Source organism: Oratosquilla oratoria, chromosome 9 (assembly GCF_046742065.1).
Source record: "Oratosquilla oratoria isolate Oo_2021 chromosome 9, ASM4674206v1, whole genome shotgun sequence".
Classification (NCBI taxonomy): Eukaryota; Metazoa; Arthropoda; class Malacostraca; order Stomatopoda; family Squillidae; genus Oratosquilla; species Oratosquilla oratoria.
The window spans coordinates 47,807,630-47,814,579 of record NC_134785.1 but is presented as its reverse complement, the minus strand read 5'-3'; the positions used below and the strand labels follow the sequence as shown (position 1 = coordinate 47,814,579).

Here is a 6,950-nt window from a genome sequence, read left to right as displayed (position 1 = left end):
CGGCACCTAGTACAGTGCCGGTGTCCCGTAGGGATCGACCGGGACTTCGCAGACACTGCAAACACCATCTTTCTGAAGCTAGGCCTCTTCGTCAACCCGATACTTCCAGGGTCCTCTCCCCATGTCCTTGGCAAGGACAAGGAGGAAGTTACCGATGGTCAGCGCCAGGCATGAGCCACGAGAAAGAAGACCCTAGGGCACTTTGAGTTTCCTTACCCGCGAGGCCTATGCACCTCAACGGTACTTAAAACCTTCATTCTTTTATCTTCTTGGACTTTAATTTTCTTCTTCCATATTCTACGAATCAGAGATTTTATACGTGTACACATACGCGTACGTTGGAAAACTGCTTTATATTGTTGATAGTGTAATTGTATGTATGTTAGAAATTCCCTGTCCTATTTTTGTCCCTGTCAAATGGGTCTGCCTTAGAATCACTATACATAAATTGGCAAGCTACAATATGCAACATGTCCATGATTTACACTTTCTTTCGCCAAGACACTTATACCTACTTGCCAAATGGGTCTGCCTTAGAATGACTACCCCTCACGTTAAATCCACCGGGTGCCCATGATTGTGTTTGCATCCCTTGACGAAGATCCCGCCTACCACTTCCAAATTTAAGTTAAGGTGGTTTTGTGCTGGAACAAACATTTGTTCTAAAATCCTAAAGATGTTCCTCACTAGAATCCTGAACTGGAGTTTGGGAAATTTTCTCCTTCACCTAAATTTAAGGTTCCTAATCGGTTCATACATACGAACATGACCTCATGACGTAAAGGAGGAGTGGAGTGTGAGATGTAAGCTCATCATTACTATGCGTTATAAGTCTCGTACACCTTTAAAAAAAATGGAAAATAATACCCATTCAAATCCCTGACCTTACAACAGGGTCCTCCTTGTTAAGAAGAAATTCCACTCCAAAAATAAAGGAAAGACGGGATAGCTATCTCAAGAAAAATAAAATTAGCTCGTGCAGGACTCCAACCTGCGACCTTTGCGGAATTGCCAAGGGCAATTAGAGACACAACGCTCTACCGACTGAGCTAACGAGCTATATTGATGTAGCGTCATACTTACACTTAAGAATTAAACATGGGTGTATAGTATACCTATGTGAATACATGCTAATACAAAACACACGCCCACGCATACATACACACGAACACACCTTCATTTGCGAGGTATAACGTGTAATTTTTCCTAGTGTGTATGTACTTACACTTCTTTTATCGTTCTCGACATCTAGTCTTTCCTATGAAATTTATTCTGAATAAAAATCACGGCAGATAAACAATTACAATGCTATTTTATTTCTCAGATAATATACTGTATAGCATTTGCCTTCCTCATCTCTTTCGTACAATCTTTACCACTTCAACCACCCCGCGAGCCCCTCCGTATCTATGTTACCCTGTGTGAGCCTGGCATGTCGAAACAGTGAATCACTGCGTGCGTTCATATGTGCGTTTTTCATGTGGAGAAATCTGTCGGGAATAACTCCCGTCCATCTTGTATCTTCTCGTGAGATTTCTTACCGGCCCAAGGGAGAGTGAAGTCATGGCCTCCCTTCTTAGTTCCCTAGACGTCGAGGGCGACCCCACTGATCACTCGTGGAAGGCCCATGTTTTGAGTGTGTTCAGCGCCTTCGAACTCTGGAAACTGGTTCGTAGTCGACCTCTGGACAAACCTCATCCAGACTATACCCTCTTCCCCCGTGGCAATCTCCCTGTCCCAACTTCCAACTCTTCCACCTCACCAGGAGGAAAGCTCACTGCGACGTGGCACTATTGTGGCCCATGGTCCTTGATGTCATACGGCCCATCACCACCCCCCACCCACCTATAGCGAGCTTATCGTACTATACTGACGGCTCAGTGGACCCCATCACACGAAGATGTGACGCGGCTTTTGTAATCGGAGATGGGGTGACTGCGCCATGGAAAATGAGTGACGGCAACTCCACTCTACAGGCGAAGCTTGTTGCCATACCCAAGACCCTATATTACGCTTTTTCTGCTTGGCACGGGGTAGTCATGATTCACACAAGCACAAGGAGTGTTATAGATTATCCAATCGGGGAAGACAACGGATAACGTCTACTTAAGGACGCCAGTCCAACACTTGCTGAACTTCTTGCACCGACAAGAGAGCTCTGCATGGTTTCAACGGATCTTCAGCCATACTGAGATTCCAGGGAACAATGTTGTGGCGTCTTTAGAGTACTCAAGCTATTGTTAGTAATCAATATGCGCATATGTGGTTATGACCTCAGTTCATTTAGTGAATCTTTAGCCATGACTGGTGACAGACATTCCTATAGGGATGAAGCGATAAGCCAGGCGTTAGGAATGCACCGTAGGCAGAGACTTTTAATCAATATTTGTTTTGTGACGGTTGTAGCTAGAGAGACGATATCGATGATTTGAAGTGAAATCAATAGGAGGGAAAGAACGACGTTACTGTTGTGTTCTTGTCCTTCTCCTGAGGTGAGGGGACTCGTAAAAAGGAAAACTCTGACATGGAGAGGTGGAGCTCGTATTAAAAAGTTTGTAGCTCGCACGTGCGACCTTTACGAAAGATGCATGTGTGAATTGTAACGCTCTACCAACTGAGCTAGCGAGCTGATACATAAGGGGGAGAAATAAACAATATTAGAGAAACTTAAATACACTATGGGTAAGTTATATTTTCAAATTAGATTGATTACATATACCAATAAAGGTAATGCTTGTAAAAGTATTGTCCTAGAATGGGTGATCTGAAACAATGAAACCGAACACAGCTGCTAATTGGCAACGAACAAACTTAATAAACTCGATGATTCGGCTAACACTTTAGGCGAATACTCCATAACCCCACCCATACCCAGAACTTCCACTAGGGTATCAAACTTCCTCTTCGATAGCACTCTTTAGACTCATTTGGCACTCTTTGTGATGCGACAGGACCTTCTTGAACTGGTGGAGGCCGGTTCCCCAGTCTTGCCTTCCCTCTGATACAATTTCAAACTCCTCCTCTGTGCTCAAGCTCCAACGTTCAGTCTCTTGTACTTGGCGCACTACTTCAGTGTCTTCTAGTTCCCTCTGGAGGAGAATATTGTAGAGGTCGGGGGACCGAAAAGTGACGACCTTCCTGCGCTATCGGTCGTAACAGGGTTCTTTGGTTTGCAAGCGGGTGAGGTGTTTGAGTGCCGGAAACACCAAAAGAAGTCCTTGGGTGACGGAGAGAAGGAGGAGCGCTTGTCGCCTGATGATTGATCCGAGGGCTACGCTTACTCTTACAGCCTTGTGCATGATGGAGACACCGACAGTGAGGCCGTGGAGACGCGAACACGATGTGTGAGTAGCTGTAACCCCTACACACAATGTGAGTGAATACGCACAAGTGGCGGTCAAAGTGCCACACATAGACGCGGCACCTGGCACAGTGCCAGTGTCCTGTAGGGTTCGGCCGGGACTTCGCAGACACTGCAAACTCCATCTTTATGAAGCTAGGCCTCTTCGTCAACTCGATACGCCCAGGGTCCTCTCCCCATGTCCTTGGCAAGAACAAGGAGGAAGTTACCGATGGTCAGCACCAGGACATGAGCCACGAGAAAGAGGACCCTAGGGCACTTTGTGCTTCCTTACCCGCAAGGCCTATGCACCTCGACGGTACTTAAAACCTTCATTCTTTTTTCTTCTTGGACTTTAATTTTCTTCTTCCGTGTTCCACGAATCAGAGATTGTATATATGTACACATGCACGTACGTTGGAAAACAGTTTTATATTGTTGATACTGTAATTGTATGTATGTTAGAAATTCCCTATCCCATTTTTGTCCCTGCCAAATGTGTCTGCCTTAGAATCGCTATACGTAAATTGGCAAGCTACAATATGCAACATGTCCATGATTTACACTTTCTTTCGCCAAGACACTTATACCTACTTGCCAAATGGGTCTGCCTTAGAATGACTACCCCTCACGTTAAATCCACCGGGTGCCCATGATTGTGTTAGCATCCCTTGACGAAGGTCCCGCCTACCACTTCCAAATTTAAGTTAAGGTTTCGCTACCTCGTTTTGTGGTGGAACATACATTTGTTCTAAAATCCTAAAGATGTTCCTCTACTTGAATCCTGAACTGGAGTTTGAGAGATTTTCTCCTTCACCTAAATTTAAGGTTCCTCATCTGTTCATACATACGAACATGACCTCATGACGTAATGGAGGAGTGGAATGTTAAATGTAAGCTCCTCATTACTACACGTTATAAGTCTCGTACACCTTAAAAAAATAGAAAATAATACCCAATCAAATCCCTGTCCTTACAACAGGGTCCTTCTTGTTAAGACAAACTTCCACACACACAAAAAAAAGACAGAATAGCCATGTCAAGGAAAATAAATCTAGCTCGTACAGGAATCGAACCTGTGTCCTATGCGAATTTGAATTTGCCAATGGCAAATAGAAATATACAACGCTCTACCGACTGAGCTAACGAGCTCTTGATTGTATTGGTCATACTTACATTTATAAATAAAATATATTATAGATATATAGTATACCCATGTGAACACACACAATTACAAAACACACGCGCACACATACACACACACGAACACACATTCCTTTCCGAGGCATAACGTGTACTTTTTCTTAGTGTGTATGTATTTACACTTCTTTTATCGTTTTTGACACCTAGTATTTCCTATGAAATCTATTCTGAATAAAAGTCACAGCAGATAAACAATAACAACGCTATTTTATTTCTCAGAGAATATACTGTATAGCATTTGCCTTCCCCGTCTCTTTTGTACGATCTTTACCACCTCAACCACCCCGCGAGCCCCTCCGTATCTATGTCAACTCTTGTGAGCCTGGCATGTCGGAACAGTGAATCAATGCGTGCGTTCATATGTGCGTTCTTCATGTACAGAAAGCTATGTCAGGAATAGCTCCCGTTCATCTTGTGTCTTCTCGTCCGATTTCTTACCGACCCAAGGGAGAGTGAAGTCATGGCCTCCCTTCTTAGTGCCCTGGATGTCGAGGACGATCCTACCGGTCACTCGTGGAATGCCCATGCGTTGACTGTGATCAGCGCCTTCAAATTCTGGAAACTGGTTCGTAGTTGACCTCTGGACAAACCTCATGCAGACTATACCCTTTCCCCCCCTGTCAATCCCCCTGTCCCATCTTCCAACTCTTCCACCTCACCAGGAGGAACGCTGCCTGCGACGTGGCACCATTGTGACCGATGGTCCTTGAGGCCATACGGCCCATTACCACCCCCCAGCCACCTATAGCCAGCTTGTCGGACTATACTGACGGCTCAGTGGACCCCATTAAACGAAGATGTGGCGAGGTTTTAATAACCGCAGGTGGGTTGACAGCTCCATGGAAAATGGGTAACAGCTACTCTACTCTACAGACGAGGATTGTTGCCATCCCCACGGCCTTATATTACCCTTTCTCTACTTGGCACGGGGTAGTCATGATTCACACAAGCACAAGGAGTGTTATTGAGGTCATCCAATTGGGGAAGACAATGGATACGGATAACATCTACTTAAGGACGTCACTCCAACATTCGTTGAACCTCTTGCATCGGCAACAGAGTTCTGTAAACTTACTCTGGATCTCCAGTCACTTTAGGATTCCAAAGAACAATGTTATGGCTTGTTTAGAGTAGTCAAGCTATTATTACTAATTAATATGAGTAAATGTGGTTACAACCTCAGTTCATTTAATGAATCTTTAGCCATGACTGGTGACCGACATTCCAATATATGGGGAGGAAGCGATAAGCCAGACGTTAGGAATGTACCATAGGCACAGACTTTTAATCAATATTTGTTTTGTGACGGTTGTAGCTGAAGAGACGATATCGATGATTTGTAGTGAAATCAATAGGTGGGAAAGAACGACGTTACTGTTATGTTCTCGTCCTTCTCCTGAGGTGAGCGGCCTCGTAGAAAGGAAAACTCTGACATGGAGAGGTGGAGCTCGTATGAAAAAGGTTGTAGCTCGCACAGGGCTCGAACCTGTGACCTTTATGAAAGTTGCATGTGTGAATTGTAACGCTCTACCAACTGAGCTAGCGACCTAACAGTTTAGGGGGAGAAATAAACTATATTTAAAGTAACTTCAATACACTATGGGTGACTTATATTTTCAAATTAGATTGATGACATATACCAACAAAGGTAATGCTTGTAAAAGTATCGTCCTAGAATGGGTGATCTGAAACAATAAAACCGAACACAGCTGCCAATGGGACCTTTCGCAGTGAGCAAATTGATACCAGACACCGCCAGATTTTGTAATTCTTGCCGGAAAATAAATACTTTTTTGGGCAAGTTATATAAGCTTACAGAGGTGTATCGTTGTACATTATTGTGTCTGAAATTTAAGTCAATTTCATGATTGCAAACGGCATATAGCATTGTTTGAGCCACTATTTATAATCACAGATGATATTCGTAAAACAGCCTATAATTGTATCAAGCCAAGCAATTTGTCATTTTCTACTGACTTCAATGGACGTATACTGATATATACTTTCATTTGAATGCACCAAGCAATAGGCAAAACTATGTAATGTATCGAAAATATAATTTTGCATCGAAGACTTAATTTTTTTCGGTACGATAAACTTTGTCTTAAGTTATCTATTGTTTTAGTCTGACGTGCAGTTTGCCGCGGCACACGTAAAATTAGTCATATTTGTTTGAAAATAGCTCCCAGCAGATCTAAGAGGCTATTCTTTACAAAAATGTCGTTAACTTCGTACGTCCGCCACCACTGTTGTTATTTTTTATCTCACTGATTATCTTCATATACAGGACGTGACAGTGATATCCATTATTTTTCAACACTCTCAGATAAAATGCACAGACCGATATCAATATTCTCTTATTTTTACTGCTCATAGTTACTTCAGTATAAATAATTAGCTATTTTTA

The 6,950-nt window shown here is 43.2% G+C and overlaps 1 non-coding gene across 1 annotated transcript; it reads right to left on the bottom strand.

Annotated features, from left to right (window-relative positions):
* Positions 1-970: 970 nt before the first annotated feature.
* On the bottom strand, positions 971-1,059 carry TRNAR-UCU (transfer RNA arginine (anticodon UCU)). The gene is given in 2 exon segments: positions 971-1,006; positions 1,023-1,059. It is a non-coding gene; the product is annotated as a tRNA-Arg (tRNA).
* Between the last annotated feature and the right edge of the window lie 5,891 nt (positions 1,060-6,950).